Source organism: Emys orbicularis, chromosome 13 (genome assembly GCF_028017835.1).
Source record: "Emys orbicularis isolate rEmyOrb1 chromosome 13, rEmyOrb1.hap1, whole genome shotgun sequence".
NCBI classification, from domain to species: Eukaryota; Metazoa; Chordata; order Testudines; family Emydidae; genus Emys; species Emys orbicularis.
In genome coordinates, this window is record NC_088695.1 from 14320434 (window position 1) to 14329313 (window position 8880).

The 8880-nt window shown below is 46.1% G+C and overlaps 1 pseudogene; it reads left to right on the top strand.

Annotated features, from left to right (window-relative positions):
- Positions 1-621: 621 nt before the first annotated feature.
- On the top strand, positions 622-1663 carry LOC135887475 (olfactory receptor 6F1-like; annotated as a pseudogene).
- The last annotated feature ends 7217 nt before the right edge of the window (positions 1664-8880 follow it).

The following is an 8880-nucleotide window of genomic DNA, read 5'->3' on the forward strand; positions in this document are numbered from 1 at the left end:
AGGCAGTGTGCACTAATAGCTCAGTGGAATGGAGTCTAACAGTTGGAGGGCTAGAAGTCAGGACTCCTGGGTTCCATTCCCAGCTCTAGGAGGGAAGTGGGGTCTCGTGCTTAGAGCTGGGGACTGAGAGTGAAAAATCCTGGGTCTGTTTCTGGCTTTGGGAGGTGAGTTAGGCCAGGTTTCCTGGCTCTGCTGGTGGAATGGAATCTAAGGCTGGGATTTGCAAAGCAACCTAGGGGAGTTAGGTGCCAGTCTGCCATTGAAAGTCTAATGCCCTGAGCCAAGAACATACTCACAGCTCCTATTGAGAGTTGAATGTGCACTACATCATATAAGTAGGATACAGCTCTTTAACATTAGAGGGGTGTCCAGTCAAGATAGGATTTTTCCCCCTAAGAGATAGGCTCTGGTTAAACCACTAGTTACTGGGCTTTGGTGAGTGGAATTATCGAGCCTGTGTTATGCAGGAGGTCAGACTATATGATCACTGCAGGCTTTAAAAATTATATATGACTGCTCAGTTTGTTGTCTATCAACAATGAGCTGCATCTAACAAAGTCTCCTGTGTATTTCTTTGTCTTCCTTTTATGGTTCCTGTGTTTTGGTAGGTAGAACACCCAAATGGAGAAGGGAAATCAAACCAATGTGAAGGAATTTATTCTATTTGGGTTCCCTGGCTCTTGATATTTGCAGATCTCTCTCTTCCTGCTTTTCTTGTTCATGTACATCCTGATGCTGATGGGAAACATCACCATCATATCCTTAGTGGGTACCCACCGCCGCCTCCACACGCCTATGTACTTCTTCCTCTGCAATCTGTCCTTCCCAGACATCTGTTTCACCACTGCCTACATTCCCAAAACTCTTGCCATCCTTGTGTCCCAAAGCAAAACTATCTCCTTCCCCAGTTGCCTCCTGCAGATGTACTTTGTCTTCTCCCTAGGCTGCAGTGAATATCTACTCCTGGCTGTCATAGCCTATGATCGCTATTTGGCCATTTGCCACCCATTGCGCTATAGCTCCATCATGAACAGCACCTTGTCCATTCAGCTGGCCCTTGGCTCATGGGCAAGTAGCATCCTGACTATTTCTGTGCCAGTGTTTCTGATCATCAGGTTATCTTTCTGTGACCCTACCACCATCAACCATTTCTTCTGTGACATAGATTCTTGGATAGAGCTCTCCTGCACAGACATGCACCTCGTTGAGATGGTGTACATTACTATCTGCTTTATTGTCATCCTGGGCTCCTGTGAAGTCACCCTGGTCTCCTACATTTACATCATCTCCACCATCCTGAGAATCACATCTGCCCACAGCTGGCAAAAGGCCGTTTCCACTTTGCTCTTCCCATCTCACCATTGTGGTTATATGGTATGGCTGCTCTATTTTTCTGTACATTAAGCCTTCTAAACAGAACTCGCTGGAAATGAACAAAATTGTCACCCTCTTGAAAACTATTGTGACACTGTTGCTTAACCCCTTCATATACGCTCTAGGGAACAAAGGCATTAAAGAAATCTTGAGAAAGGCATTCAGTAGGATGTATGGGGATATAGAACAGGGGGGCCTTCCTTTTAATAGCCAGAGCTTTGAAACTGAAGGCCCTGAAATAAACCCTCTAGCAGAGATCTGTTATGCTGACGGCCTTTATACAGAGTAGTACAGGCCTTAGCATGAGCAAGACTGAATAACACGGTTCTCTGCCAAACTCGGGCAAGGGTAATGACCAGAGGAGGGGGGGGGGAAAGAAAAACCCAGAATGATGCTAAAAGCTATAGCAAGAAACTGCTTTAGCAACATAATAACCACAAGTTTATGAAACCGCTCAAAAAATAGAATATCTGCTTACATTAAGAAATTGCTTTTGCAAAAGAGTTAATCATTCTTGCAGTCGCAAGCTATCTGCAAATTAGCCAATCATGGCCCTTCTTTTAGCGTCCCATAACCCCCCCCCCCCCTTAACCCCTAACCGAAAAACTCCGGAAAATAACATGTGCCTTGCCAAGAAATGTACCCAAACTGATGCCAAGTACCACCCCTGGGGAAAACCACCAAGCGCCCCTCTACCCAAATAAACACCCACTTCTCGAAAAAATAATGAGGAAAGTACCGGGAGGCGGGAGGACTGACCCCAACCCCAGTTTCTTAACTCATGACCCCAGTTTCTTAACTCATGACGTATTGTCTGTACTTTGCTTGTGGTTTAATGAAATAAAGACCCGCCTGCGAGTGGTCCTCGGTGTGTCAGTTTTCGAACTGCACCCCAAACGCATTTGATACGTATTGCAATAAAGGCCTCAGGCTCTGAGTCTGTGAACTAAAATCAGTGCGTGGGTGATTCTTTCCACGACAATTGTGACACTATTCTCCAATTGCCTAGATATCATTGATTTAGGCAGTCAGTGAGGGGAAATCAAGTGAGCAATCAAAACAATAATAATAAATACATTTTCTGTCATATATAATAATATTAATAATAATGTAGAATTTGTCCCAGTATTCAAAAACTATGTTACATGGGCCTGATTCTGATCTATGATAAGGTAACTTTGGACTCTTTTGGCACTGTAAATGGGCCATAAAGTGGGATTAACTGTAATTTGAAAGGTCTTGAAGACCCCTTTACACTACTGGAATGATGCAAAGGGGCCTTATTTTAAATGAGCATCAGGCGCTCATTGTTTGTGTGTCTAAAGTAATCTGATATGATATATTTCTCCATTTTACCCAGATACTTGCTTGTGATCTTTTGTATTCAAAAACTTTTGATGTAACTCCACTTGCATTGTCATGATTTTGCTTATGTTCCAGTATTTCTCGATTAGACTCTGAAAACTTGGAGAAGACTTGGATGTGACTGGGAAGCTGTGACAATACTTTGTCACATCTGTCAACACCTCTATGTAAATCTGACAAGTTTTCACAAACTTTTACATGTTTGACATGTCTCTAACTCCATTACAACATTGTGACAAGGCTCTAAGGCCCAGATCCTCAATGGTATTTAGACACTGAAATCAGGCTGGGACTTTGAAAGGAGCTTAAAGGAATTAGGCACCAAACTCTTCTTCAATTTTGATAGGATTGGTGGGCCTAACTTTCTTAGACTCCTTTAAAAATCACAACCTAAACAAGAGTAAAATATAAATATGGATCCAGTGTTGATAAACCTCACATTTTCAACACTGTGTACGTAGACTTGGAAGGATTAGATATTTGTCGTAAATGCTGGCAAAATGTCGATCTCACCATAAACACACAAACTAATGAAAAAATAGTCTCATTGATAATGACAGAAATGTACAGATAGGCAAAGTAAGAAAAATGCTGCTTGACAACTTATTTGAGTCCAAATCCAGTGATTTAAATTTTGATATTAGGCTTGTAACAAATGGACTAGTGAATGATCATTATAAACAGGTAGGATTTGTTGATTAAAGGATATTTAATTTGCACATTTTGACAGGTGATGTTGGCAATTGGTGTTTTAATGGTTTATAAAGCTTACCGTATTGAATCTCAATGTCTACTGCCACAAAGTAATTGTCTGCTCCCCACCCCCATAATTTCTTGCAACTGTGTGAGTCCGGAGTAACTCCCCTGAAGTCAATGGAGTTATACTGGAGTAAAGCCAGCATAAGTGGGTGGATGATAAGGCCAAGAGATTCTGCTTTTTTGTCAGCTCCACTGATAATTAGGGAGATTTTTCCTCTGAAATAACAGCAGGGAAAGGAAAATATAAAATAGGTTCAGTGATGCCAGCATGAATCTGGTGATGGGGAGGTGGTAGATACATATCTGGAGTCACACATGCTGAAAACTAGAGTAGCAGAGGTGAATCAGAGATGCAGGCCCAGCTCCTCAAAGGTATTTAGGCATCTAACTCCTATTGATTTCAATGGGAGTGAGGGTCCTAAATACCTCTGAGGATCTGGGCCATACTTCTTAAATATTTTTTGTAAGTTATGGCAAGTTAAAAACAGTGGAGCTATGCTATATTTACTCAAGTTATAACAAATGAAATTCAATAGTTTCTCAGCAGAGTTGAGAATCTGTGTCTAAATCCATTGATTTAAGAGGGCTAACTCTGAATTTACACTGGGATAACTGACACAAGGAAGAAAAGAGAGCAGCAGAATACGGACCCTGGACTTCAGAAAAGCAGACTTTGACTCCCTCTGGGAACGGATGGGCAGGATCCCCTGGGAGAATAACATGAAGGGGAAAGGAGTCCAGGAGAGCTGGCTGTATTTTAAAAAATCCTTATTGAGGTTGCAGGAACAAACCATCCCGATGTGTAGAAAGAATAGTAAATATGGCAGGCGACCAGCTTGGCTTAACAGTGAAATCCTTGCTGATCTTGAACACAAAAAAATAAGCTTACAAGAAATGGAAGATTGGACAAATGACCAGGGAGGAGTATAAAAATATTGCTCAGGCATGCAGGAGTGAAATCAGGAAGGCCAAATCACACTTGGAGTTGCAGCTAGCAAGAGATGTTAAGAGTAACAAGAAGGGTTTCTTCAGGTATGTTAGCAACAAGAAGAAAGTCAAGGAAAACGTGGGCCCCTTACTGAATGAGGGAGGCAACCTAGTGACCGAGGATGTGGAAAAAGCTAATGTACTCAATGCTTTTTTTGCCTCTGTCTTCACGAACAAGGTCAGCTCCCAGACTGCTGCACTGGGCAGCACAGCATGGGGAGGAGTTGATCAGCCCTCTGTGGAGAAAGAAGTGGTTCGGGACTATTTAGAAAAGCTGGATGAGCACAAATCCATGGGGCCAGATGCACTGCATCCGAGGGTGCTAAAGGAGTTGGCGGATGTGATTGCACAGCCATTGGCCATTATCTTTGAAAACTCATGGCGATCGGGGGTGGTCCCAGATGACTGGAAAAAGGCTAATGTAGTGCCCATCTTTAAAAAAGGGAAGAAGGAGGATCCGGGGAACTACAGGCCAGTCAGCCTCACCTCAGTCTCTGGAAAAATCATGGAGCAGGTTCTCAAGGAATCAATTTTGAAGCACTTAGAGGAGAGGAAAGTGATCAGGAACAGTCAGCATGGATTCATCAAGGGCAAGTCATGCCTGACTAACTTAATTTCCTTCTATGAGGAGATAACTGGCTCTGTGGATGAGGGGAAAGCAGTGGATGTGTTATTCCTTGACTTTAGCAAAGCTTTTGATACGGTCTCCCACAGTATTCTTGCCAGCAAGTTAAAGAAGTATGGGCTGGATGAATGGACTATAAGGTGGATAGAAAGCTGGCTAGATCATCGGGCTCAACGGGTAGTGATCAATGGCTCCATGTCTAGTTGGCAGCCGGTATCAAGCAGAGTGCCCCAAGGGTCAGTCCTGGGGCCGATTTTGTTCAATATCTTCATTAATGATCTGGAGGATGGCGTGGGCTGGACTCTCAGCAAGTTTGCAGATGACACTAAACTGGGAGGAGTAGTAGATACACTGGAGGGTAGGGATATGATACAGACGGACCTAGATAAATTAGAGGATTGGGCCAAAAGAAACCTGATGAGGTTCAACAAGGACAAGTGCAGAGTCCTGCACTTAGGACAGAAGAATCCCATGCACTGCTACAGACTAGGGACTGAATGGCTAGGTAGCAGTTCTGCAGAAAAGGACCTAGGGGTTACAGTGGACGAGAAACTGGATATGAGTCGACAGTGTGCCCCTGTTGCCAAGAAGGCTAAATGCATTTTGGGCTGTATAAGTAGGGGCATTGCCAGCAGATCGAAGGACGTGATAATTCCCCTCTCTTCGACATTGGTGAGGCCTCATCCGGACTACTGTGTCCAGTTTTGGGCCCCACACTACAAGAAGGATGTGGAAAAATTGGGAAGAGTCCAGCAGAGAGCAACAAAAATGTTTAGGGGGCTGGAACACATGCCTTATCAGGAGAGGCTGAGGGAACTGGGATTGTTTAGTCTGCAGAAGAGAAGAATGAGGGGGGATTTGATAGCTGCTTTCAACTACCTGAAGGGGGGTTCCAAAGAGGATGGATCTAGACTGTTCTCAGTGGTACCAGATGACAGAACAAGGAGCAAGGGTCTCAAGTTGCAGTGGGGGAGGTTTAGGTTGGATATTAGGAAAAACTTTTTCACTAGGAGGGTGGTGAAGCACTGGAATGGGTTACATAGGGAGGTGGTGGAATCTCCTTCCTCAGAGGTTTTTAAGGTCAGGCTTGACAAAGCCCTGGCTGGGATGATTTAGTAGGGGGTTGGTCCTGCTTTGAGCAGAGGGTTCACTCAAATGGTAGCCAAACACTCTCTAAGATGGTATGGTCATTTGCTCAAAATGCCTACCACATTCCTTGAAAGAATAATCTTTGACTTTGATCCAATGAAACCAGGATGAAAAAGACCCCCTTGAAGGCCTATAACATGATGGTTGGATGGCACTGACAACCACCTGTTCCTTACAGGAATTCTGCCTTGTAATGTGCCAGATTTGTTTCAGGACAGAACAACATGGAGGCACAACATGTATTCAGTGGCCTCTATGCTGTCCACAGGACATGAGAATTAACTAAGTACTTGAAAGTGCATTAAGCTAAAGTGCACAAAGATACTGTTAGTACACGGAAAGGGAGTCCACATGCGGAGTTAGTGCAGAATCGCTAATGCACTGTAAATTTACACCTAGCTTGCTGCCCACTAACTTCTTGTGTGGACAAGCCCTTTTTATAGGGAATTCCACAAATAACAGCATAACCCTCTTTATTTTTCTAAGGGTATGTCTACACTACGAGAGTACTTCGCTTTTAGTTAATTCGACTATGTGGAATCGATATTACAAAGTCGAACATGTGTGTCCACACTAAGGACAGTAATTCGACTTTGTGAGACTTTGTGAGTCCACACTAACGGGGCAAGCGTCGACATTGGAAGCGGTGCACTGTGGGCAGCTATCCCACAGTTCCTGCAGTCCCCGCTGCCCATTGGAATTCTGGGTCTAGCCCCAAATGCCTTCTGGGTAAAAAAATGTGTCGAGGCTGCTTTTCGGTGCCTGTCGTCATCCGTCCGTCACCCCCGCCCTCCCTCCCTCCCTGAAAGCGCCGGCAGGAAATCAGTTCGCGCACTTTTCTGATTACTAACAGCGCGGACGCCACAGCAGTGCGAGCATGGATCCCGCTGCGACCATCGCTGCAGTTGTGGCAGTTCTCAACGCCTCGCAGCTTCTCATCCACCTTTACCAGAGGCAGCTGCAGAGAAATCAGGAGAGGAGGCTACGGCACCACCATGACGGCATGAAGTCGGACACTAGCTCCGACCTCTCAGAAAACATGAGACCCAGCGCCCAGGACATCTCGCTGTCACTGGGTCTTGTGGATACTGTGGAACGGCGATTCTGGGCCCTGGAAACAAGCACGGAATGGTGGGACCGCATAGTGCTGCAGGTCTGGGATAAATCCCAGTGGCTGCGCAACTTTCGCATGCGGAAGGGGACTTTCCTCGAACTGTGTGAGTTGCTGTCCCCTGCCCTGAAGCGAAAGGACACCCGGATGCGAGCAGCCCTGACTGTCCAGAAGCGAGTGGCCATAGCCCTCTGGAAGCTTGCAACGCCAGACAGCTACCGGTCAGTCGCTAACCACTTTGGTGTGGGCAAGTCTACCGTGGGGGTTGCTGTCATGCAAGTAGCCAAGGCAATCGTCAAGGTACTGCTATCAAAGGTAGTGACCCTGGGAAACGTGGAGCTCATCATAGATGGCTTTGCCGAGATGGGATTCCCAAACTGCGGTGGGGCTATAGATGGGACTCACATCCCTATCCTGGGACCGGACCACCAGGCCAGCCAGTACATAAACAGAAAGGGATACTTTTCCATGGTGCTGCAAGCACTGGTGGACCATCGGGGACGTTTTACAAATATCAACGTTGGATGGCCTGGCAAGGTTCATGACGCTCGGGTTTTCAGGAACTCAGGTCTGTTTAGACGGCTGCAGGAAGGTCTTTACTTCCCAGACCACAAAGTAACTGTTGGGGATGTGGAGATGCCTACAGTGATCCTCGGGGACCTGCATACCCGCTAATGCCCTGGCTCATGAAGCCCTACACTGGCGCACTGGACTCAGGGAAAGAACTCTTCAACTACCGGCTCAGCAGGTGCAGAATGGTGGTGGAGTGTGCTTTTGGCTGTCTCAAGGGGAGATGGAGAAGCTTACTCACTCGCTGTGATCTCAGCGAAACCAATATCCCCATTGTGATAGCTGCTTGCTGTGTGCTCCACAATCTGTGTGAGAGCAAGGGGGAGACCTTTATGGCGGGGTGGGAGGTTGAGGCAAATAGCCTGGCTTCTGATTACGCCCAGCCAGACAGCCGGGCGATTAGAAGATCCCAGCGGGATGCGCTATGCATCAGGGAGGCTTTGAAAGCCGGGTTCCTGACTGAGCAGGGTCTCCAGTGACTGTTTAGTGTGTGGACACAGATGCTGAACCTGCCCCCGTTTCTTTACCCAGTTACTGTTCACTATCCTTCCAAGTTACATACCCCCTTCACCACCTTCCCAACAAATAAAATCTGTTCCGTTTTGTTAATGAACAAGGTTCTCTTTCTTACTGTTTTCGCGGGAATGTTTTAAACCGGGGACGCAGACTGTGGCAGGGGGCGGGTTTAGTGTTTTGATGCAAATGATGCTTCTAAACTCCTGGAATGACAGGCTCCGCAGTGCTGGATTGGTTGTTTCAACGGAGCCTGCCAGCAGTCCTGGGCGGGACTGCGTGTATGTGTCGGCCAAGTGACTTTCTGGCAGGGGGCGGAGGGTTACAGACCCCCTGCTGCGTGGCTCTGTGATCCAGGATAAGGACCGCGGCATAAGATCTCTAACTGCCCTCCCCCACCACAAAGTCACAGATCAACCCCCCCGCA